Source organism: Bombina bombina, chromosome 2, assembly GCF_027579735.1.
Source record: "Bombina bombina isolate aBomBom1 chromosome 2, aBomBom1.pri, whole genome shotgun sequence".
NCBI lineage: Eukaryota > Metazoa > Chordata > Amphibia > Anura > Bombinatoridae > Bombina > Bombina bombina.
This window is the reverse complement of record NC_069500.1, coordinates 65,353,957-65,381,551: the sequence shown is the minus strand read 5'-3', so window position 1 is coordinate 65,381,551 and position 27,595 is coordinate 65,353,957. Positions and strand designations below refer to the sequence as shown.

At 36.4% G+C, this 27,595-nt stretch overlaps 1 protein-coding gene and 1 long non-coding RNA gene across 5 annotated transcripts in view; one reads left to right on the top strand and one right to left on the bottom strand.

The window, feature by feature from the left end:
* The window catches only part of LOC128648433 (uncharacterized), a 62,206-nt gene extending 42,990 nt beyond the window's left edge, over nt 1–19,216 (bottom strand). Inside the window, exon 1 of the long non-coding RNA XR_008400596.1 lies at nt 19,040–19,216. This is a non-coding gene — a long non-coding RNA (uncharacterized LOC128648433). The remainder of the gene's footprint in view (nt 1–19,039) is intronic.
* The window catches only part of ZBTB7C (zinc finger and BTB domain containing 7C), a 205,134-nt gene that overhangs the window by 127,288 nt on the left and 50,251 nt on the right, over nt 1–27,595 (top strand). The window contains exon 1 of one of the 4 annotated variants that reach the window (XM_053701095.1): nt 12,024–12,346. The exons of 2 other annotated variants lie outside the window; for them this stretch is intronic. The gene's annotated coding sequence lies outside the window, so the exon portion shown is untranslated. Of the gene's footprint in view, nt 1–12,023; nt 12,408–27,595 lie in introns of those variants that run through there. One more of the 4 variants, XM_053701091.1, reaches the window with a different exon arrangement.

Sequence of the window (27,595 nt, the reverse complement as noted above, 5' to 3'; positions counted from 1 at the left end):
GCTGGAAGTTTATGACAAACTTGGGTGTGGTGTTAAGTAGTGTATAAATCAATATAGTTGTAAAGTAATAATTAAACTATTTCTATGACATTTATTATTAATCTGGAGTTCTTTGCTTCTACAAATAGAAGCAACATCCTTGTAAATTCTTTACCTGCATGCTAGAAAAAATCATGTAGAGCAATTCCCCACTCATCTCTGTCTACTCCCTTCCCAACTCTGCTTTCATCATGTGACTCCTCCCTCAAATTTTGCCCCACCCCCAGATCTTCCAGACAAAGCCACCAGCCTCACATATAAAAAACTCCTCTTCATATAAAAAAGTTTTGTAATGTTTATATATAAATTAATTACACATAAACACCAAGATTAGAAGAGGAGTGCAAAAAAATATTAGAAATATACATTTTCTTCATTGTCTTGGTATCTTTTGTTGAAAAGCAGGAACGTATGTTTAGGAACTTGCCCTATTCTGGAGCACTGTATGGTAGCGGTTTTGCAAGATTGTTATCCATTTGAAAGAGCACTAGATAGCAGCACTTTGTCCTGCAATGTAGTGCTCCAGGGGCACGATTACATATACGGCGCAGGTTTCAGCGCAAGCGCTACAACCCGCACCGCCCGTAATTTTACCTCGCACATCGGGCTATTACATATACGGCGCCGGCAGTTCATAAAGTGCCATAAGTCGAATAAACTAGCGATGTCCAGAAATTAGCGTAAATACAAATATCTGAAGTCGCTAGTGTCTTACGGTACTTTAGAAACTGCCGGCGCCTAAGAAAACAAAAAAAAAAAATCTAATCTCCCGTAAAAGTCTAACACGCCTCTCAAAAATAAGTTCGACGCGTTAAACCACTATATTTGCAAACCCCACTCTCACAACTAATAATAAATGTATTAACCCCTTAACCGACAACCCCCCACAACGCAATAAGCCTAATTAAACTATTAACCCCTATATCCGCCATCAAACCCACACCGCAAGTAATAACAAAGGCCTAGATTTGGAGTTATGCGGCCAAAGGGGTGCGTTAGCTACGCGTGCTTTTTTCTGGCCGCACCTTTTAAATACCGCTGGTATTTAGAGTTCACAGAAGGGCTGCGTTAGGCTCCAAAAAGGGAGTGTATAGCATATTTACTGCCACTGCAACTCTCAATACCAGCGGTGCTTACGGACGCGGCCAGCTTCAAAAACGTGCTCGTGCATGATTCCCACATAGAAAACAATGGGGCATTTTGAGCCGAAAAAAACCCTAACACCTGCAAAAAAGCAGCTTTCAGCTCCTAACGCGGCCCCATTGTTTCCTATGGGGAAACACTTCCTACGTCTGCACCTAACACCCTAACATGTACCCCGAGTCTAAACACCCCTAACCTTACACTTATTAACCCCTAATCTGCTGACCCCACTATCGCTGACCCCTGCATATTATTTTTAACCCCTAATCTGCCGCTCCGTACACCGCCGCAACCTACGTTATCCCTATGAACCCCTAATCTGCTGCCCCTAACACCGCCGACCCCTATATTATATTTATTAACCCCTAATCTGCCGACCGCACAGCGCCGGCACCTACGTTATCCTTATGTACCCCTAATCTGCTGCCCCTAACACCGCCGACCCCTATATTATATTTATTAACCCCTAATCTGCCCCCCACAACGTCGCCGCCAGCTACCTACAATAATTAACCCCTAATCTGCCGACCGCACCTCACCGCTACTATAATAAATGTATTAACCCCTAATCCGCCTCACTCCCGCCTCAATAACCCTATAAGAAATATCATTAACCCCTAATCTGCCCTCCCTAACAACGCCGACACCTAACTTCAATTATTAACCCCTAATCTGCCGACCGGATCTCACCGCTACTATAATAAATGTATTAACCCCTAAAGCTAAGTCTAACCCTAACACTAACACCCCCTAAATTAAATATAATTTAAATCTAAATAAATTAACTATTATTAAATAAATTATTCCTATTTAAAACTAAATACTTACCTGTAAAATAAACCCTAATATAGCTACAATACAGTATAACGAATAATTATATTGTAGCTATTTTAGGATTTATATTTATTTTACAGGCAAATTTGTATTTATTTTAACCAGGTACAATAGCTATTAAATAGTTAATAACTATTTAATAGCTACCTAGTTAAAATAATTACAAAACTACCTGTAAAATAAATCCTAACCTAAGTTACAATTAAACCTAACACTACACTATCAATAAATTACTTAAATAAAATACCTACAATTATCTACAATTAAACCTAACACTACACTATCAATAAATTAATTACATACAATACCTACAAATAAATACAATTAAATAAACTAACTAAAGTACAAAAAATAAAAAAGAACTAAGTTACAAAAAATAAAAAAATATTTACAAACATTAGAAAAATATTACAACAATTTTAAACTAATTACACCTACTCTAAGCCCCCTAATAAAATAACAAAGCCCCCCAAAATAAAAAAATGCCCTACCCTATTCTAAATTAAAAAAGTTCAAAGCTCTTTTACTTTACCAGCCCTGAAAAGGGCCATTTGCGGGGCATGCCCCAAAGAATTCAGTTCTTTTTCCTGTAAAAAAACCACATACAATACCTCCCCAACATTACAACCCACCACCCACATACCCCTAATCTAACCCAAACCCCCCTTAAATAAACCTAACACTAAGCCCCTGAAGATCTTCCTACCTTATCTTCACCACGCCGGGTTCACCGGCCTCTGAAGTCTTGATCCAAGCCCAAGCGGGGGCTGAAGAGTGACGTCCATCCTCCGGCTGAAGTCTTGATCCAAGCGGCAAATGAAGAAGTCCATCTTCGGGCAGAAATATTCATCCTATCCGGACCGGCAAACATCTTCATCCAGGCGGCATCTTCTATGTTCTTCAATCCGATGACGAGCGGCTGATCTTGAAGACCTCCGGCGCGGATCCATCCTCTTCGTTCGACGTCCAACTGAAGAATGAAGGTTCCTATAAGGGACGTCATCCAAGATGGCGTCCCTCGAATTCCGATTGGCTGAACTTGAATCTGATTGGCTGATTCCATCAGCCAATCAGAATTTTCCTACCTTAATTCCGATTGGCTGATAGAATCCTTTCAGCCAATCAGAATTCGAGGGACGCCATCTTGGATGACGTCCCTTAAAGGAACCTTCATTCTTCAGTTGGACATCGAACGAAGAGGATGGATCCGCGCCGGAGGTCTTCAAGATCAGCCACTCGTCATCGGATTGAAGAACATAGAAGATGCCGCCTGGATGAAGATGTTTGCCGGTCCAGATGTCCTCTTCTGCCCGGATAGGATGAAGATTTCTGCCCAAAGATGGACTTCTTCATTTGCCGCTTGGATCAAGACTTCAGCCGGAGGATGGACGTCACTCTTCAGCCCCCGCTTGGGCTTGGATCAAGACTTCGGAGGCTTGGATCAAGACTTCGGTGGACGGATCGGTGAACCCGGCGTGGTGAAGATAAGGTAGGAAGATCTTCAGGGGCTTAGTGTTAGGTTTATTTAAGGGGGGTTTGGGTTAGATTAGGGGTATGTGGGTTGTAATGTTGGGGGGGGTATTGTATGTGTTTTTTTTACAGGCAAAAGTGCTGAATTCTTTGGGGCATGCCCCGCAAATGGCCCTTTTCAGGGCTGGTAAGGTAAAAGAGCTTTGAACTTTTTTAATTTAGAATAGGGTAGGGCATTTTTTTATTTTGGGGGGCTTTGTTATTTTATTAGGGGGCTTAGAGTAGGTGTAATTAGTTTAAAATTGTTGTAATATTTTTCTAATGTTTGTAAATATTTTTTTATTTTTTGTAACTTAGTTCTTTTTTATTTTTTGTACTTTAGTTAGTTTATTTAATTGTATTTATTTGCAGGTATTGTATTTAATTAATTTATTGATAGTGTAGTGTTAGGTTTAATTGTAGATAATTGTAGGTATTTTATTTAAGTAATTTATTGATAGTGTAGTGTTAGGTTTAATTGTAACTTAGGTTAAAATTTATTTTACAGGTAGTTTTGTAATTATTTTAACTAGGTAGCTATTAAATAGTTATTAACTATTTAATAGCTATTGTACCTGGTTAAAATAAATACAAAGTTGCCTGTAAAATAAATATAAATCCTAAAATAGCTACAATATAATTATTCGTTATATTGTAGCTATATTAGGGTTTATTTTACAGGTAAGTATTTAGTTTTAAATAGGAATAATTTATTTAATAATAGTTCATTTATTTCGTTAGATTTAAATTATATTTAACTTAGGGGGGTGTTAGTGTTAGGGTTAGACTTAGCTTTAGGGGTTAATACATTTATTATAGTAGCGGTGAGGTCCGGTCGGCAGATTAGGGGTTAATAATTGAAGTTAGGTGTCAGCGATGTTAGGGAGGGCAGATTAGGGGTTAATAATATTTCTTATAGGGTTATTGAGGCGGGAGTGAGGCGGATTAGGGGTTCATACATTTATTATAGTAGCGGTGAGGTGCGGTCAGCAGATTAGGGGTTAATTATTGTAGGTAGCTGGCGGCGACATTGTGGGGGCAGATTAGGGGTTAATAAATATAATATAGGGGTCAGCGGTGTTAGGGGCAGCAGATTAGGGGTACATAAGGATAACGTAGGTAGCGGCGCTGTGCGGTCGGCAGATTAGGGGTTAAAAAAATTTAATCGAGTGGCGGCGATGTGGGGGGGCCTCGGTTTAGGGGTACATAGGTAGTTTATGGGTGTTAGTGTACTGTAGAGCACAGTAGTTAAGAGCTTTATGAACCGGCGTTAGCCCAAAAAGCTCTTAACTCCTGTTTTTTTTCTGCGGCTGGAGTCTTGTCGTTAGATTTCTAACGCTCACTTCAGCCAAGACTCTAAATACCGGAGTTAGAAAGATCCCATTGAAAAGATAGGCTACGCAAATGGCGTAGGGGGATCTGCGGTATGGAAAAGTCGCGGCTGGAAAGTGAGCGTTAGACCCTTTCCTGACTGACTCCAAATACCAGCGGGCGGCCAAAACCAGCGTTAGGAGCCTCTAACGCTGGTTTTGACGGCTAACGCCAAACTCCAAATCTAGGCGTAAATTATTAACCCCTAAATCCGCCAACCCCAACATCGCAAACTACCTATCAAAAGTATTAACCCCTAATCCGCCATTAACCCACAACGCAAACTACCTATTAAAGTATTAACCCCTAAACCGCCAAAACCCACAACGCAATAAACCTAACAAAAGTATTAACCCCTAAACCACCAAAGCCCACAATGCAAATGAATAAATTACTAAGCCCCCTAGCCTAACACCCCCTAACCAAACACCCCCTAAATGAACCAAAATTACCTAAATTACAAAATACTAAAGTTACTATTAAAATTAAAAAAACTAGCACTACTTTAAAAATAAAAATAAACTAAGTATAAATTAAATGGACAGTCTAATCAAAATTAAAATTCTGGTGTAGACTGTCCCTTTGAGCTAAAATTACAGGAAAAAAAAAATCTATTACATAAAATAAAAAACAAAATTAACAAATTTAAAAAAAATGATACATAATCCCTATGAAAATAAAAAGCCCCCCCCCCAAAAAAAAACACCCCCTACTCTAAGAATAAACTACCAGTAGCCCTTAAAATGGCTTTTTGCAGGGCATTGCCTCAAGATAATCAGCTCTTTTACAAAAAATAAACAAAGTCCCCCCTAACAGTAAACCCCCCCACCCACCAAACCCCCCCAAATAAAAGAACCTAACACTAAAAAACCTAAAATACCCATTGCCATGAAAAGGGCATTTGTTGGGCATTGCCCTTAAAAGGGCATTTAGCTCTTTTACTGCCCACCCTATCTAAATAAAAAAAAATATTCAAAAAACCTAAGTCTAGCCTCCAGGCTCACCATTCCTGAAGTCCGGTGGAGAAGGTCCTGTCCCATGCGGTGAAGCCTTCTTCCAAGCGGCGACCTCTTCTTCCAGGAACAATCCGGAGCGGAGGGCGGAGATGAAGACCGGCGGCCCTGGAACTGAAGACAGGCAAGCCTGGAACTGAAGACCGGCGACCGCGGAGCCATGATGCGCGGAGGATCCTCTTTGTATGATCGCCGCCGCACACTGATTGAGAATTCAAGGGACGCGATTAAAAATGGAGTCCCTTGAATTCCTATTGGCTGATTTGATTCTTTAAATTCAAATCAGCCAATAGGATGAAAGCTACACAATTCCTATTGGCTGTTCAAATCAGCCAATAGGATGAGAGCTACTGAAATTCTATTGGCTATTCAATATGTTTTGTAAAAGAACTGATTATCTTGGGGCAATGCCCTGAAAAAAAGCCCTTTTAAAGGGACATTAAACACTAAATACATGCTAGATAGAATGATGCATTCAAAGAAAAGATTAGTCCATGACTAACATGTATATGTATTTTTTAAAGTTTCATTAGTTGTTTAAAAAGTGACAAAATAAGTGTAAAGTTTTAGTGTCTATAAAACACTGGGAGCTGCCATGTTGTAACTTGTGTTACCTTCTCTGCTGTGGCCAATTAGGATCAGTTATAAATAGGTCCAATGGTTGTGCTGGATTTAACAGTGTTCTGCACTTCCATTTCTAACAGGAACTGAAAAGCTCACAATTTCAGAATGGAATTACAGGCAAAGAGGACAAAATAAATAATGAAAGTATATTGCAGAGTTGTTTTATTATATACAATTTATCATTTTATATTACCATCTCAAAGTGTTTAATGTCCCTTTAAGGACTACTGGCATTTTATTGTTAGACTAGGGGGTGTTTTTATTTTGGGGGGGCTTTTTATTTTCATAGGGATTAGGTATCATTTTTTTAAATTTGGTAATTTTGCTTTTTATTTTATGTAATCTTAGATTTTTTTATTTCTGTAATTTTAGCTTAAAGGGTAAGTCTACACCAGAATTTTAATTTTGGTTAAACTGTCCCTTTAATTTATACTTAGTATATTTTTATTTTTAAAGTAGTGCTAGTTTTTTTAATTTTAATAGTAACTTTAGTATTTTGTAATTTAGGTAATTTTGGTTCATTTAGGGGGTGTTAAGTTAGGGTGTGTTAGGCTAGGGGGCTTAGTAATTTATTTATCTATTTGCATTGCTATCTTTGGCGGTTTAGGGGTTAATACTTTTGCTAGGTTATTGCGTTGTGGGTTTAGGGGTTAATACTTTAATAGGTAGTTTGCAATGTTGGGGTTGGCGGATTTAGGGGTTTACTTGCGGTGTGGGTTTGATGGCGGATATAGGGGTTAATAGTTTAATTAGGCTTATTGCATTGGGGGGGTTGTCTGTTAAGGGGTTAATACATTTATTAGTTCCGATGTGGGTTTGATGGCAGATATAGGGGTTAATACAGTTTATTAGTTATTGCGGTGGGGGATTGCGGTTGACAGGTAGATAGATTTTGCGCATGCGTTAGGTGTTAGTTTATTTTTGCAGCCAGTTTCAGGAGTTACAATGCTCCCATACTCAGCGCAAGGCCTTCTGCGGCTGCCTTGTATGGCAAAGTGAAAATGGAGTAAGATTTCTCCATTTTCGCCACGTAAGTCCTTGCGCTGAATATTGAATACTGATTTGCGACGCGGTCCCATGTTAGCCTATGGGAGTAAAAATTGCGGCCGACTGGTGAAATATACGTGCCCCATTTATATGCGGCGCTGTATATAGGATACCAAACCTGCACAAAAACCCGCAAAAGCCGGTGACGCCGCATATGTAATGAGGTCCCAGATGCCTACCTAAGTATCTCTTCAACACAGAATATCATGGGAACAAAGGAAATTTGATAACAGAAGTAAACTGGAAACCTTTTTTTAAATGGTATGTTTTGTCTGAATCACCAAAAAAAATTGGGGGTTCCCTTTAAATCCCTCAAATAATATACTTCTCTGGAAGAGCACAGTAAAAGTCATGTTAGAAATCATGCAAGCACTAAGTCAAAAGAGCACAAAAATATACTCAAGTATATTGGTGCCTATATATAAGACATTCTATATATATGGGTAATCACACGTTATTGATTGACACTCAGGGACTTGCCCAAAATGAACAATCAGGGCTTTCAATTAAAGAGACAGTGTAGTTCTTCATTGAGTTCCTTTAGTTGTTCTATACTATTTGAATGAAACTTAAAGGGACACTTAAATCAAAATAAACTTTTATGATTCAGAAATGCAGTTTTAAGACACTTTCCAATTAACTTCCATTATCACATTTTTCAGTCTTTTTATATACACCCTACTGAGCATGTGCACAAGCTCACAGGGAATACGTATACTAGTCTGTGATTGGCTGATGTCTGTCACATGAAACAGGGTGCCAGAAAATGGGGGGGGGGATTAATTTGAAAAAAATCTACTGCTTATTTGAAATTCAGAATAGGTTTTAAATAATTGTCTTTTTATAATGCACATGTTAATTATGGAATTATACTACATTGAGGGGTCCTTTAAGCATAAAACACTTCACACACATGCATACATATATACATATATTTACACTTGTTCCTTTTCCTGTGTTGTCATTAATTTAGTAGGCTTTTATTTTTTCTAGTTGTCTGTTTAGAAAAACAAAAATTAAAATAACTTTAAAGGGGCAGGAAACACAGAAATTTTCTTTTCATGATTTGGATAGAACATGCAATTTTAAACAACTTTCAAATTTATTTCTATTATCAAATTTGCTTCATTATCTTTTTTATCCTTTGCTGAAAGAACAAGATTGCACTACTGGCAGCCAATTACAAGAAACAAATGTGTGCAGGCACTAATCAGCAGCTAGCTCCCACTAGTGTAGGATATGTGCGTATTCTTTTTCAACAAGGGATAGCACGTTTGAAAATATTCTATCTGAATCATGCAAGATTAATTTTGACTTTCCTATCCCTTCTTTAAACATAAAAATGAGTTACATGTTGTTATAATTACCCAGCATCACTAGAGAATAGCGCTGCCCCTGCAGGGTTTTTTACAGGCTACTGGTGATCTAACATCTCATACTGTATTTTGCAGTGTTATATAGAAGACACTGCAATCACACAATGTTAGTCTGAGAGAACAATTGATAATGTCACATATCATTGAAGCAGGTAAACTTAGTTAAAGTCCCACTCCAGGGCAACTCCAGTTAGAACACATTCAAGTTACTCATCACTGCCTGTGGCAACATCTGTAATCCGTTTTTACTTGTTGGGCTTTTTGTTTAAATTGATATCAATGTCTGTATATGATATTGGTGCCTATATATAAGACATTCTATATATATGGGTAATCACACGTTATTGATTGACACTCAGGGACTTGCCCAAAATGAATAATCGGGGCTTTTAAATAAAGAGACAGTAAACACCTTGTAATTACAAGACATATATGTTATGTTGCTATAGAATAACATCAGCCAAGTCTTAACGCTTTTTTAAACAAAATTGACTTCCATTTTACTGCAATTCATTTTCAATAGCCAAACTCCAACATTTGCCTTATTTGGAGCAGTCAATGTGGATTTTATTCCACAGAAAACAAGGCTCATAAAGTTATTATAAAATGTATTGTTTTGCAGTTGCTATGTGATAAAGCTAATTATAAAGCTAATTAGGGACATGTATGCAGCAGAGTTAGCCTTGATAAGTCAGCATGGTGCATTTTAAGATCTGAGAATGAGACATTTTCTAAATTACATGAAAAGGGGTAAAATAATGAAAATATATTGCAAAGTTGTTTCATACACAACTAAACATTTTATATAATAATCTAAAGGTGTTTACTGTCCCTTTAATTACTGTAGATATTTATTGTTACCATGTGAGGCAGTGACAGGCAGGAAAGGAAACTCCAGAAATGGATGAGAGTGCATCTATAGGAAGAAGGAGAATGTCAAGAGACAGACATGGGAATGTAAAGAGCAATGGATAAGAGACAGCCAAAGAAGGACTAGAATACGAGTGGAGCACTATTTTGCACTCCCACTCATGTGTGTCGGTTTGCGCTCATATTACAAGTTGGAAAAAGTTAGCGCGTAAGCTATATAAATAAAGTATAATAATAATAATAATGCGATGTGAGCTAAACAAATATCGCGGCCGCATTAACTTCCCCATAGAAGCAAACTGAAAAAAAACAACTAACACCTACATTTTTGCACTAACCCAACAGGAGTTATTAATAGTTCACATTCAGTGTTCTTCACATACAGAACAAAGTACTTTTTATTGTAAATACATATTGCTATATGTATAAAAATATGTTTGGGTTAGCGCACATGAAGAATTGTTAACTTTAATGTGCATTATTGAAATATTACATATAAAATATTAAAAAAAATATGAAAAAAATCATTAAATAAAATACATATTTAGATATACAGGTATAGGTATATATAGACATATATAGATATATGTATTTACAATAAAAAGTACATTATTCTGTAAGTGAAGCACATTAGGATGTGAAATATGTACAGTATATATTTATATATAGGTGTATTTATATACAGATATATATATATATATATATATATATATATATATAGAGAGAGAGAGAGAGAGAGAGAGAGAGAGAGAGAAATATCTATTTAAAATACATGGAACATATTCTGTTAAGTGCAGAACATTGAAATGTGAAATATTTACAGAACATACACAGTATAACACTTTATTAAAACTTAATATTGCATAAATATGTTTTTACATATTTTCATCTACTTAAGGGCTCCAATGCACTTATTTATTTGTCTATATGTGTGTACATATGCATTTCTGTGTTTATATGTGTATATATGTCTGTAAATACATATATACACATATAAATACATATGCACACATATATACTGTATATATAACTTTTTTGTGCAATATTTTTTTTTAATAATTTGTATTATTGTTATTTTGAGTGTAACTGAACTTTCCAATATATTTTGTGACATTTTTTTATTTTGCAAATCAGTTAAAGGGATAGTAAACCCCAAATTTTATTTTATGATTCAGATAGAACATACAATTTTAAACAACTTTCCAATTTAATTCTATTATCAAATTTTCTTCATTCTCTTGTTATCCATTGCTGAAGGGACAGCATTGCACTACTGACAGGAAGCTGAAAATATCTATTTAGCCAATCAAAAGAGACAAATGTATGCAGGCACCAATTATCAGCAGCTCCCACTAGTGTATGCTATGTGCGTATTTATTTTTTAACAAGGGATACTAAGAGAACGAAGCACATTTGAAAATAGAAGTGAATTTAAAAGTGTCTTAAAATGAAATGCTCTATCTTAATCATGCAAGTTTAATTTTGACTTTCCTATCCCTTTACCAGAGCTCTGAGGATGCGGTAATCATTGTAGCATAAATCGTGAATGCCCTCAAGTGATCGTGTTTACATTCAACTTGTAATATGAGCGCCAAAACCCGCGATAAACCCCTTTTCTCTTGCGGATAACTATTAGTGCTCCACTCGTAATCTGACACATAATGAGAAGAGACAGTCTCTGGAGTTGGGGAAGATAGAGAGTTTAGGGGATCAAGAAGAATAAGAATGGGACGAGACAGTCATGGGGATTGAAAAGAGGCAGTCTGGTAAACTTAGAAGAGAGACAGCCTTTGAAAGAAGAGACAATCATGATAAGAAAATAAAATAATGACATAATAGAGAAGGCTAGTTTACTCATTATGTTTTATAGCAAATCCTCTTTTATTTGTATTTTGTCTTGTTACTACAATCACCTCTGCATCCAGAGGCAATACTAATTGTTATTTTATGTGACATTTATCTGCTGTATCCTGCAAAGCAGCACAGCACATTGCAGGGCTATCAGACCTCAGGGAAGGGTTAAAAACCAAATGGGCACAGTCAATAATCAGCACATATTTTAAGCAGTGATCTTGCAAGGCAAGACCAGGGTTTGGCTGTGGTTACATGAGTATTGTCTCGGGTGTGGTTAGTAGGGCAGGTTTACAATCAGTCTTGGCCTGGATTTTGTGTGCTGAAAGAAGACACAAGGGTTGGTCTTACCTCTGATGTTGTTGGGGGGGGGGGAGGCTAGAACATTTCACTTCAGTAGGTGGTGTGACAAGACTACGAGCCAAAAATTCACGCTGCTTTGGAATACAGTCTAACCCTAAGGGACTGGGTGTCTCGGCAGTTACATGCTTTAGATTACACATCTCAGAGAGACGTACACAAACTCAAACCTAAGAGCACTGACCAGAAACAAGCCAGTCACATTTGGAAATAGCTTTGCAGACTTCCACAAATCTCTGGTTTTGGAGTGGGGAAAAAACAGCTTTTGCTAACTGAATTGGACACATTATTGGATCTGTGCAGAATAAGGTATCTTGAATGGATAGGAAGAGCTGGCAGATTTACTGTTCCTGGAAGAGGCCTTTCTAAGGTATTTCTAGGCAATTTGCCCTGATATTCTCAACTGTAGTTATTCTCTACAAGGGTGATTGAACCCCTAGGGTCTTGTAGTTCTCAGATATAGATGTCACAGAGATTTAGGGCAATTAATGTACGAGACAATACCATATTTAGCATTAATCTCAGATGTAGTGATACTGAATTGCATATAGATTATGTGTTTAATGAAATTGACTAATTTTAAAAAAATTTAAAATGTTTTTTAGTGAAACTTTTTAGTTTTCTTCGCTCTAAAGCACAAACATTTTCATACACACACAGATTTATAACCAAGCATCAAAACATAGAAATACTGAGCACTGCAGGTTGTTCATGTTTGTAAAAGCTTTATTGATCTTAAAAATGCATAAGGTATATGTGTAACAATCACAGAGAGAAAGAACATTGCTTACCTAGTAAACGAGTTTTCATTTTCAGATCATTGTATTGGAATAAACACTTATTGGGGGGTATTTAAAATTGTTTCAAAGGTAAAAAAAAGGCTACTGTATACTAACAAAGCAACATTCAAATTAATATCTGGCTGAAAAGATGTGAACTCTTTTTGATATAACTATATTTTTTTTAGAGAAATTCCTCAGTCTTTTTCTGTGTGTGTCTCTGGCATTTAATATTACTGTTCTTGTTTTTCCAATACCCTCTAGTAAGCTAAGGTAGCAGTCAGCAGTAATATCTACAAAAAGTTATTAAAAGGGTTTAGAGAATATATTGATCTACAGAGGTTGTGTAAAAAAAAAAAAGATAACACTACAGTTATTAAAAAATGATAACTTTTTACTGACAAAAAATAAATAAATCATAGAACTCCAAAAAGTGAGATAATGCTAAATGAATTCTACTTTTAACTGTATTTTTAGAAATCAATATTTTTTTCTTTGTAAGTAAAAAGTCTTTTTTATTATGTGATTATTTCATTTTATATTACCTGATTTACTACAGTGATTAGTTTATCTATATCTGTAGGTTGTTGTAGGATATTCCAGTATCTAATAGTTGATTCCACTGTGTATATAGAAATTAAAGGGATATTCTGATAATTTAAATCTGCCCTGTTGGGGTTCCTTGAGGAATGGAATTGATAAAAAAACATCATGCAATTATTGCATTGCTGTCCCTAGCTAACCACAAGTTTAACACCCGCAATGGGGTTAAGCTCATAGGTAAATATCGCCTCTGGAGTCATAAGCATTGCGGCTCCAGAGTATAAAGCTTCCAGTGATTGGTAGGTATGTGCATCTCACTCTTGATTGGCTTACATGCTCTGATTGACCATGTTTGTTGCTGGAGCTGGATTTTTACCTTTTGTGAGGATTAAAACATAGATATCTGGGGTCATTAAAGGGATATGAAACCTTCAATTTTTATTTCACAATTCAGATAGAACATGTGATTTTAAATAACTTTCCAATTTGTTTCTATTATCAATTTTTCTCTGTTCTCTTGGTATCTTTTGTTGAAAACCAGGGATGTATGCTTAGGAGCCATTTCTGAAGCACTATAGGGCAGCAGTTTTGCAAGAATATTATCCATTTGCAAGAGTACTAGATGGTAGCACTATTTCCTGTCATGTAGTACTACAGAGGTCTACCTAGGTATCTCTTCAACACAGAATATCATGGGAATAAAACAAATTTGATCATAAAAGTCAATTGGAAACTTTTTAAAAATGATTTGTTCTGTCTGAATCGCAAAAGAAAATGTTTGTGTTTCATATGCCTTTAATACTATGCATTGTTTTTAACCTCTTTCTTGCCAGAACCTTATAAAATATGGTTTCTAATACTAATAGTCACTGCTATAGTATATTCATTCATATACTGTAATGAACTATTATAGTCTCCCTTATATTGATAGATATACTGCACTAATTGTTTCTGTAACTGTACAGTATTGTAGGGTTTAGTTTCAGATATCCATCCTCAATATCTATTCAAATATTCAGAGCAAATTAATATTTAAAAATGAGAAGAACATTTTAAAGGACATTTTATATAGAAATTAATGTTTTTAATCTATATGAGAATACCTAAATATGTATTACTAGTTTTTTTATAAATAAAAATAACAATAATAATGTTATTGTGCTAAATAAACCAACTTTTTTATATACCATATAAGCAAGGTTGATTTTAAAAGTGTGCAAACCAGTCTCAATCTCCAATGTCAAAGTGTTTACAATGAAGTCAAGTTAGCTCTGCATTATAATTATTATTATTATTTGTAAAGCACATTTTTTTCCATTTTTTGTAAAGTGTTAATTAAAGCTATTTCAAATTAAAACTGAAACTTATACAGCAATATGAGTTATGTACTTCTCGTGAATGCTCATTGGCTGATAGGAAGAAACGCACATTGAATCTTTCAGTGAGGGCCTGATGATCAAAAGCTGACTCTGCATGGAGCGAAATCACACATAGTATTTTTTCTTTATTATTAAGAAGTTAATGTATGTGTCTGTCCTTTACATCCAACATTGCATTTATACAATTGTTTACCTCACAGTTTTGGAACTACATTTCCCATGATCCTTACCCAGCATTCCCCATGATGTTCAGGGACCTTAAGCTGGCTGAGCATTATGGGAAATGTAGTTCCAAAACCTCTAGAGTGCCACAGTTGAGTACCCCGTCTTAGATAATCTCGCCAGAGTGGCGAGCTGTAGATCATCAGTAGTGAGCATTATACACATATGATACTGCACTATTGGTTTTAATTTAAATTTAGGGATGAAATAAAGGAAACTGTTTATTGTTTCTCTATTATTATTATTATTATCGGTTATTTGTAGAGCGCCAACAGATTCCGCAGCGCTATAAACAAAGGGGGAGTACAACAAAACAATTATAGGGTAGAGGGCCCTGCCAAGAGTTGCACTGTTGTAGTCAGCTCTTAAGAAGGTGATCTACAGACAGCTGGACTTTTAGGCTTACATGCTAAGAGGGTTCAGGGGATTGCAGTAGAGGAGAGGAGCTGGTATTAGGAAAGGTTAGCGTAGGTTGTATGCGTCCCTGAACAGTAGAGTCTTTAGGGAGCACTTGAAGCTTTTAAAACTAGAAGAGAGTCTTGTGGAGCGAGGCAGAGAGTTCCATAAGATGGGAGCCAGTCTGGAGAAGTCCTGTAAACGGGAGTGTGATGAGGTGACAAGAGAGGAGGAGAGTAGGAGGTCGTGAGCAGAGCGAAGGGGACGGGAGGGAGAGTATCTGGAGACAAGGTCTGAGATGTAGCGGGGAGCAGTGCAGTTGAGGGCAATATATATGGGTACTAACTGGATGTAAGATTATTGCATGACAAATGGTATTATCAGCCCTTCCCTTCCTTTTGTACTGCAGTAGGAATGCCCTTGTTGTGCCAAGCTCAGCTCTGAGGTGTGATAAGGTTACCTTGTCTGATGTCATACATAACAACGTGGCATGTGTGTGCCCTCATGAGGAAATCATTATGCACTTACATGTTATTTAAGAGACCACATTAAGGTAAAACATTTCTATGTATATTAACAATAACTGAATTGTAAAATAGCTGCATACTAACTAAACTGTTTAAAAACATTTACTATTGTCATTTTCTGGACAAAATTGTGCATTGTTTTGCAGCTCTGGTACACACTCCTTGAAAAGGCTCTTTTGCTCATCCAATCTCCTCTGCTGTGCCAGTTTACGTTTACTAGAAACATTTTTGCTAATAAATGTATATTGCAAATATGTTTCTATTCAAACATGTAATTCATCTATGTGTATTTAAATTTTGACTGGAATGTCCCTTTAAAACTGTATTGTCTATCTGAACAATGAATCTTTCATTTTGAGTTTTAACTCTCTTTAAAAAAATAAAGTTATTTTGAATAAACCTCTGACAAAGAGATCCTTAAAGGAACAGTGCACTGTAAAATTGTTTTTACCTTAATGTGTTTCTAATGACGTTATACCATCCCCAGAGTAAAAAATGCACAAGAAATTATTTATGTTTGTGTATTCAAAATAGCTGGTATTGTTCTTCGAAACCACTACCCATCAAAATGGGTTGAGCTTGCAAGAATATCAGATCCCATTATTCTATCACTTTCTGTGCACACACATGCTTCTTTATAATATATCTGTTTTTAAAAGCCAAATACTTAGGGCCTGATTATTATAGATTCTCCTGTTTGGAGAGAAATTGTAGAGGAGACTTCACAGGGACTGAACTCACTGAATGCTCAAAGAAAACGGATGGAACCCTGCAGCACTGCGAGATCCCTCTCATTTCTGTATCTGAAGGAGAGACAAGCCTAATGCAATATAGCACTTCGTGATTTGAGAGTTTTGTTACACTTACACTTTGTGCTTTGTATTTTATATTACTTTACACTTCAGATTGGGTATTATTATTATTATTATAATTCAGCTTTGCACTTTCTATATTTTAATACATTTCGATTTAGATCCAGCAGTGATTTTGAAAATTTTGATTATGTTTTGAAAGTTTCTGTATTACTTTAACAAATTAGGGTCATACTTTGTAAATTTCTGCATATCTTTTACATAGGGTGACCATATTGCCGCTTTAAAAAGGGACACACATGAAAAATACATATGTCAGGGCTGTTTAAAGAAATGGTTTGTATAAGAACCCTGTCCCTTTTTAAAGCGGCAATATGGTCATCTTACTTTTACAATTTACATTGAACTCAGTATTTTCTTTTTTGATAAATAAAACACAACTTCAGAAAGTGAGAGAAATAGGGGAGTTCCCAGGGCTGAACAGGGGAGTTCCCAGGGTATGTCTGAAAGGGACAGTATACTGTAAAATAGTTTTCCCCTTAATGTGTTTCCAATTGCTTTTTTTTACCAACTGCAGAGTAAAAATGTATGAAAATGAGCTTTTTAAGGTTTATTTCTGTATATTAAAGCTCTGATTTTGTGTTTTGAAGCCACAACCTAATATAATGGGTTGAGCTTGTAGGTATAATCAGATCTCATTACTGTATCACATTGTGCACATATACCTGCTTCTTTATCTTATATCTGTCCATAAAACAATCACCAATACTTGGAGAGAACAATAGAAAATCAACATTTTATTACCTTATCTCTGCTATATCCCACTGGGAGTGTAATTTATTCTGCTGGCTATGTTTACACAGCTTATCTATAGCTTGGACCTGCGCCACAAACTTTCAGAATAGGTGGGGATACCACTGGCTAAATCTACTATTTCAAATGCCAATATAAGGGTAAAGGAGCTACTTGTAAACAATTTAATACACTCCAGCAAGTAAAGTGGATCATTGGGAACAAATTAAAGGGGAGAACATTTTTGAGTAAACTGTCCCTTGAAGCTCTCTCGCAAGTCTTGTGGAATTCTGTAAGCATTTTAAACAAGCTGCTCTCACAGATTTTTCTCAACAGCTATATGCAGGAGAAGTTTGCTCAAAATTCACAATGCACTTATTTAACTGATAGAAAAGTAATATATACTAAACTATAGGCGAAAGCATGGTAAATTGTAGTGAAAACATTTCAGGTTAATTTGTAACTGAATAAATGCGTGGTTTGTTCATAGCAGTGATCAGATTGTTGTGCTGCTGCCTGAGAGAATTGCCCCTGAGAAAAATGGGCACTATACCTAGTAGTGGGCACTAAACTTTATTCTTCCTGAAAACACATGCTCCACGCCATGTAAACTAATATGACTGTAGTTCAATTCTGTTCAGAGCCCTCTCGCTTTCTTCAGCTGAGGCACGGTTTGTGCAGCTGCACTGGGGTAGGAGCCGGGTGCCGTGGAAAAATGTTACAGGGAACTAATCCACATTTCAAACGTTCCTGGCACACCAGATAAAGAACAGCGATGCAGGAGTGATAAAACGCATTGCACACTTTATTCCAGCACGTTAAAAGGAAACAGAGCGCCCTCAATTGTATAAAATAATGAAAGTGAAAAGTCCAGCATATCACGGCACAGAGTCACAATATGATGGACTTTTTGCTTTTTACATTCGTAGAATGTGCTGGAATAAAGTGTGTAATGCGTTTTATCACTCCTGCATCGCTGCTCCTTTGTCTGGTGTGTCAGGAACGTTTGGCGTATTACCATTAACAGATAACCTGCAAGTTCTTCCTATATTGCAAGAAGCTGTTTGCAGTTTATTAGCTTTTAATGCCCTCATCATTTGTACAATGATTGCTAACAAAACTATTCTGAATCATTTGCCTGACCAGCCCTTTCACCAGGGCGTTCCATGAGCGTGAATATCTACGGCTTAGGAGGAATACCGTAAGGGAAAAAAAACTAAAAGTTTTTAATTCAATATGTTTTTCCAACAACTTTAGTTACTATAACATTATTATTGGCAATACATATTTCTTTTTTTTAAAATCCTACATAACAAATATTTGAACCTTTCACACATAAATACGCAGGAAAAAAAATTATTGTTGTGGTGCATCAAAAATCGCAAAAAATCTGTTCACCAAAAATCATATTTTAGTAAAAACGTAAAATTTGTATGTAAATTACACATAAATAAATCCTATTAAATGGTTCCTTTAAAGGGACATGGAATCCAATTTTTTTTCTTTCATGATGCAGATAGAGCATAGCATTTTAAACAACTTTCCAACTTACTGTGACATTACGTAGGTGGTCCTAATGCAGCTGGACTGTTCTGTTTTCAAATCTCTTAGTTCCCAGGACCTTGGCCTTCCTGCTCCCACACAGTAATCATTGTGGTGTTGGCTTTTGGGTGTGTGGGAGGTGGGTAGAGATTGCGACAAGGCCTTCCATATATTGATCCTTTATGGCGGAGAGGAAGATATCACAGCATGAAAATTCCACTGCGCAGCTCATAAGCTACTCTGACATTTGATCACCAGAGCAAAGAAATTGGAAATTAGGAACACATGTGCACTTATTTACATCTCCTTATTATCTTCAAAAAAGTCACATTGTCCCCTCCTGTGGAAAGCAGCAACTGACATACACTTATAAGGGAGTTGTTAACCCTTTCACGACAGGGTCATAATGTCTATATCGGAACAACATTCCGATGTAGACAAATTGAAATCCCGCAATCATGCACGCAATCGCAAGATTTCAATTATGGCGTTGGGTCAGGGGGGCGTCCCTATGACGCTAAGCACGCCCTCCAGACCGCGATCACATCCAGGAAGCGCTGTTGGCTTCAGGACAGCCAAACGGCTATGACGTTGTTTTCCGTCCTAACGGCGCTAAAGCCCAGCGCCATTTGGATGGAATACAAAGGCATAACGGCGCTAAAAGGTTAAAATTCCAATATTGTAAATATTATTATCATTATACACAATTTATATGAAAAATATAAACAGCAATTTACATTAATTTTAAAAGTGTAATCCCATCAACTCTTTTAGAGTTCAGAAAAGAAATATAAACTTTCTATAAACAGGTTACCAGTCTTAAAGGGATGATAAAGATAATTATTTAAAGGGACACCTTACTCATTTCTTTTCCATTGTTTATATGAATGAGCAGCAGTTTTAACATATTATAAATATTTTGTCTAAAAAGAAGTTAAGAAAAATCTGTGTGCGATTATGTACAACTAAGTCCTGGGACTCTATGGCAAAATGTCTGAAAACACAACTCCCGCAGTAAAAAAGTTGGTTTATTCAGCACAGGAGCATACATTTTTCAAAAAATAAAGTTCTGCAAAACTTTCTATTTCATATATTTTTTTTCCTGCCCACTGTCTCTCACAGCTTCCCAGGATCATGTGTAGGACCACCTAGCCACGACTTATGCTCCCACCCCGCTTCGCTCACTCACTGCCCGCTGCTGCAACTCCACCTCAGTCTCCCTGACTAAAGCAGTAGCCTCCCTTTCTGGAGATACTGTGAGCTAAGTAGATATTAGTCATTACTTTCTAGAAAAACACGAGGAGCAAGAGTTACAACAAGTGAGACAAGAAGGAAGACGCCTCACAGACTTTATCAGAGTCTTTTTATGTACCACTTAATAATGTATTATACCATCCTTCCCCCTCCACACACACACATATTCATACACATACACACACACATACACATACACACATATACATACACATACACACACACACACATACACACACACATACATACACATACACACACACATACACACACATACACATACATACACATACACACACACACACACATACACATACACACACACACACACACATACACATACACACACACACATACACACACACACACACACACACACACACACACATACACACATACATACACACACATACATGCATACACACACACATACACATACATACACATACACACACACATATACACATACACACACACACATACATACACACACACATACATACACACACACATACATACATACACATACACACACACACACACACACACATACACACATACATACACACACATACATACATACATACATACATACACACACACACACACATATATACACACACACACACACACACACATACATACATACACACACACACACACATATACACATACACACACACATATATAACATACACACACATATACATACACATACATACACACACACACACACACACACACACATACACACATACGGAGGAGATTTCTACAGGGGTGTCACAGCAATTAGAGACCAGGCCCGCACCTCTAGAGGGCCCATCTGGCCTTGCAATCACTAGTGGCGTCACTACAGGGGGGGCCCTAGGTACCCCCATATTTGAACAGGAAGGCTGTGCAAGTGCATATGTTCTGCTGCAGACTAACCAATAGGGAAGGATGATTCACAGCCACAGAGATACAGCTCCTATGTGGCTGCAGCCTCAGATTCTGCCGATTGCAAACAGCCAGGAAGACCCTGTTAAAATGGGGGCCCCACCACAGTTTTTCCCTTGGGCCCAGTGCGATCTAATTATGCCCCTGCTCAGATATGTAAATTAATAGATATTATGAACTAAAAGCTGGCAGGTGTGTCATAAAATTTACCCTTTAGGGACCCGTGTTCGAATTGTTTAGTTGTGCACAGATTATAAATAAAATAAAACTATACATAAATAAGTAAATTATGTCAGGAATTTTATTCAACAAGATAAATGACACAAGTGGTTAAACATATTTAAAGTCAACTCCACAACAGCAATGCAGAACTGGGAGCTAGCTTAACACATTGGGTGAGGCCATGAAAGAGGCATGTGTGTGCAGCCAATCAGCAGCTAGCTCCCAATAGTGCATTGCTGCTGCTGAGCCTACCTAGGTATGATTTCAACAAAGGATATCATGAGAATAAAGAAAATGTGATTATAGAAGTAGACTGACAAGTCTCTTACAATGGCTTGCTCTGTAGTCTGAATAAAGAAAGATTAATTTTGAGTTTCACAAACCTTTAATTAAGCACTGTATTGCAAAAACAAATCTGCATACAAAATAAAAGGTTTAAAAGGGACAGAAAGTACCCTGTAATTACAAATCATGTCTGTTGTGTTGCTATAGAATAACAGATCAGCCAAGTCTTAATGTTTTTAAAACAAATGAATATCCTTGTTGCTGCAGTTATTTTTCAATAGACAAGCTCCACCCACCATGTGCCTTATTTGGAGGAGCCAATCAGGGTTTTAGTCTGCAGACAACAAGGATAACCACAGTCATAAACTTAGTATAAAGTACTCTGTTTTGCAGTTATCTGTAAAAGCCAATTAGGACCATATATGTAGTAGAGTAAGTCTTGAGAATTCAGCAGGATGCATTTCAAGTTCTGAGAATTAGAAATTGCTTAATTTTAAATGACAAGAAAAGGGGGGAAATAATAATGAAAATATATTGCAAAGTTGTTTAATTACACATAACTAAATATTTTATGTAAAAATCTCAAGGTGTTTACTGTCCCTTTAAGGTCATTCAACAAAAAAGCACTGTTTTCCAATCCAGTGACACTTTCCTTGATAAGGTTGATAAGTATTGTTTATCTAATCCTCCTTTGCGATGGCCATGTAGTGACAGATATAAATAAGCTCATGTGCATATTAAGCAATCACTGTGCACCATGTAGGTAGGTCATGCTTCTGAATTCCATAGAATGCTCTCCAGACTTACGGGAGCAATAGGGGGAAAAACAGTTTTCAGATTTTAAGTGAAAGGAAAACTGGGCAAAATAAATGATGAAATCACATTGCAACAGCGATATCTTCACTATGTATAACTAAAGGGACATGAAACCCACATTTTTTTCTTTCATGATTCAGATAGAGAATACAATTTTAAAAAAGTTTCTAATTTACTTCTATTATCAAAATTGTAAAAACTGCTGCCGACACGTGCACGCTCCTGAACTTGCCTTCCTGCTAAAGAAAATGTTTGAGTTTTATGTCCCTTTAAATATTTTAAGGGACATTACATTTTGAGTTTAATATTTATACACTTTTTTTTAGGAACCAACTAAGGATGTTTTTATCTAAAGATTTTCAGAGAACGTGAAATACTTAGGAGCCAGAAGTCACATTCTAGGAGCCAAAGGACCCTATAAAACAGTATTCCAAGTTATTTTACAGTAAAAGCAGGCATTATAAATAATCAATGTATTGTTCAGAGTTGTTTTATTTTCCTTAATTAAACATTTTACAAAGAGATTAAAGGGATATAAACCCCAAATGCTTTATTTCTTCATTCAGACAGAGCAGGCAATTTTTTAACCAACTTTCTATTTAACTTCTATTATTTAATTTTATTCCCTTTAAATATTCAGATTAATGTCCCTTTTCACATGTTAAAACAAATAGGGTGGATTTTTACATTAAAATCTGGTGCTGTACAGTTATTGTATAATAATTTAGCTGCGTTCTAGCAATTGGTTATCTTCAGTACTGTCAGTTTGTTATGTTATACAGTAATATACAGACACTCACTATGCTCATTTTCTATGACTGCCAAAATAAAAGACACATTGTAGTACAATAATTGCATACTGTAATGCATTAGAGTTTGTCATTTTAGCAGTACTGCCCAAGCAAGTCTTACACAGTTGTTAAACACATAGTTAAATAACCATTCAGGAGCCACAAAGAACTGCTGGTCCCAGAGCATTCACGCCCACTGAACCAATTGGCTATGACCGTTGCACAGCTGGGTCATGTGACTTCCACTGCTCACTGGCTGTGTCTGCTCGGAACCTGTGGTTCTCTGCAGCTCCTGAGTGGTAATTGAACTGTGTGCTTAATCTCTTTGCAAGAGTTAAACACAAAGACATACATGTTCTAACAAATTAGAGCATCTCATTTTTGTACTACAGCACCCATTTAATACTATCCAGAGCAGCATAAAATAACATTTTACTTTCTTGAGTGAAGAAACATTTTATCGCAAGTGAGAATTAGAAAAGTAAGTACAATTAGGCCCATTTAAAAGGTTAATAATAATAATATGTCTGTAAATTACATATGAGCACTTTGGTTGTTGTTTAGAATCCCACAATTATGCTGCACAGCTGATTAAAACAACAATGAATTTAATGATATGATGTAAAACACTTTTTTATGGAGGATCTGCCCAATTTGCAGTCCATATAATGTTTAATGTCTACAAAATATGAGTTATTAATATATGGAACAGTGAATAATAGGGGACTGACAAATATTAATCAGGGAGTAAATTCTTCATTATGTATATAAAAAACAAATAAATGATTAATACATACTCAGGTTACCACTAATATTCAGTAACAATGAATTGATTGTAACCAAAGGTTTTTATCCATGATTTGTGTGTATATCTGAACCACTGAAACAAAATTCCCATACTAACAATGAGACCACCCAATCAGAAGGAAGATATACCGTCATTGTATTAAAGGGACACAGAAGCCAACAATTTTCTTTCATGATTCAGATAGAGCATACAAGTTTAAACAATTTTCTAATTTATTTCTATTATCAATTTTTCTTTATTCTCTTGGTATCTTTTGTTTAAAAAGCAGGGATGTGTGCTTAGGAGCCAACTCATTTCTGGAGCACATTATGGCAGCCATTTTGCTAGAATGTTATCCATTTTCAAGAGCAATAGATGGGAGCACTATTTCCTGTCATGTAGTGCTTCAGATTCCTACCTATGAATCTCTTCAACACAGAATATCATGGAAAAGAATCACATATGATAACAGAAGTAAATTGGAAATGTTGTTCAAATGGTATTTTATGTCTGAATCACAAAAGAAAAATGTTTTGGTTTAATATCCCTTTAATTATACGTTCAGTATGTTTATGTTGTAATAGTACTGTTTAGTTATTTCTAAATTAAAGGGACACTGAACCCAAAATTTTTCTTTTGTAATTCAGATAGAGTGTGCAATTTTAAGCAACTTTCTAATTTACTCCTATTATCAATTTTTCTTTGTTCATTTGCTATCTTTATTTGAAAAAGAAGGCATCTAAGCTTTTTTTGGGTTCAGAACTCCGGACAGCACTTTTTTATTGGTGGATGAATTTATCCACCAATCAGCAAGGACAACCCAGGTTGTTCACCAAAAATGGGCCGGCATCTAAACTTACATTCTTGCATTTCAAATAAGGATACCAAGAGAATGAAGAAAATTTGATAATAGGAGTAAATTAGAAAGTTGCTTAAAATTTCATGCTCTATCTGAATCACAAAAAAAAAATTTTGGGTACAGTGTCCCTTTAAGGTAGAGATGATCAAAAACTCGTAATAATGTAAAATCTTTGGGGAGCAGGGGGTTTGAGCATTATATTGTAATGTATGTGTCTCCTTCATGCACTGTAACAAGATAAATCGCTATCAAGCTAAAGTGTGCTATCCTAAAACTCTTTTAGGGACCTCACAGTACTGAGACCTCTTAGATAATCTCACCAGACTAGAGAGCTTTAGATTATCAAACCCATAGTTCAGCGCCTGCAGGTAATTTTCTTTACACTCAGTATTATCAGGGGTAACAGAAATGTAATATATCTAAGCATCCTTTATTTAAATCAGATGTATAAGTCTTCCAGCTAGATGTGATTATAAGGGTAGTTTATTATTATAGTATCATTAGAATATATTCTAGAATTCAATTGTGAATATCATGGTATTAAAGGGAGATGGTACTCAAAATATTGCTAGCACGTTACAAAAGTTTAACATGTTATCAGATTTTTTGCATTAAAAAGTAAAAGTTGTTGAATGTGAAACGAAGAGGCTTGATTGTACAGTCCTAGGACTCTTCTGGTCATTGGCTGATAGGTACAGCTCACGCTGGAAAAGTTGGTTTTATTCTATTATTCAAAAAACAAAGCATTTAAATATATTTTTAAATATTCTTTTTTAAAAGGTAAAGATACAAAAAATCATGTCCGTTTAAATATCATCTTTTATGTTACCCAGATAGCTCCATTTATATAGTTAAAAGGTGCAGTTGTGTATATTGGAATGTTTATATGATATTATATGGTATAAAGGCTTAGAAAAATCACTTTTGACAAAGACTTTGAGGGAATTTACAGCTTCCCATCAACCATATGAAACAGCGATAATTAACCACAATAGAAATGATTTTTGAATGAAAAAAAGGTCTGTTTGTATTTAATTTGAGGCTACACAAAACTAATAAGTAAAGGCTGCTTTATTCAAAGCATCTTTTACAAAATATCTTGCATTATTTACTGACTAGACCCTGGGATTAAAGAATGGGGCGGCGTTAGAGTTGCTTGGGGGTGGGGTCACAACAAGCCATGGACTAGATTACTGTGGGTGGTATTGGGGCAGTTATTGTTTTGAAATGCTTAGTTTAAGACTGAACAAAGAAAACAAAATGAAGTACAATGTCCCTTTAATCTAAAGCCATTTTGTTTTATGGTATTTTAATAATTTTGTATTTATGTGAAACTGTGCATGGATTATCTAGGATTTTCTTGGTGTTTACCATTGTCAAACAATTTTCATTAACCAAGCTGTTATCATTAATTCTGTTAATATTATACTTTAAAGGTACGTTTCAGTTAAATAATTACGGTACTCTAGTTTGTTATGTCATTTTTGCATTACTGACCCTAGTGACTGTGTTTTAACCTCTGTAGATAAGCCAATCAGAAATGGTAGTTGACAATCTAGCCAATAATCTGCTGTGTTCTGCTTTGGAGCTGCAAGGTTTACCCCTCGGCAGGAATTAAACACATGGGGTTAGATTACAAGTGGAGGGGCAAAATAGTAGTGCTATTGAGTGCAAACACCACTCAAGTTAAATCAATAGTGTTTCACTTGTAATCTGAGCCATGGTTATCAAGTTATTTAGGCCTAGATTTAGAGTTTGGCGTTAGCCGTGAAAACCAGCGTTAGAGGCTCCTAACGCTGGTTTTAGGCTACCGCCGGTATTTGGAGTCACTCAAAATAGGGTCTAACGCTCACTTTTCAGCCGCGACTTTTCCATACCGCAGATCCCCTTACGTCAATTGCGTATCCTATCTTTTCAATGGGATTTTTCTAACTCCGGTATTTAGAGTCGTTTCTGAAGTGAGCGTTAGACATCTAACGACAAAACTCCAGCCGCAGGAAAAAAGTCAGTAGTTAAGAGCTTTCTGGCTAACGCCGGTTTATAAAGCTCTTAACTACTGTGCTCTAAAGTACACTAACACCCATAAACTACCTATGTACCCCTAAACCGAGGTCCCCCCACATCGCCGACACTCGAATAATTTTTTTTAACCCCTAATCTGCCGACCGCCACCTACGTTATCCTTATGTACCCCTAATCTGCTGCCCCTAACACCGCCGACCCCTGTATTATATTTATTAACCCCTAACCTGCCCCCCACAACGTCGCCTCCACCTACCTACAATTATTAACCCCTAATCTGCCGACCGCAAAGCGCCGCCACCTACGTTATCCTTATGTACCCCTAATCTGCTGTCCCTAACACCGCCGACCACTGTATTATATTTATTAACCCCTAATCTGCCCCCCTCAACGTCGCCTTCACCTGCCTACACTTATTAACCCCTAATCTGCCGACCGGACCTGAGCGCTACTATAATAAAGTTATTAACCCCTAATCCGCCTCACTAACCCTATAATAAATAGTATTAACCCCTAATCTGCCGTCCCTAACATCGCCGACACCTAACTTCAATTATTAACCCCTAATCTGCCGACCGGAGCTCACCGCTATTC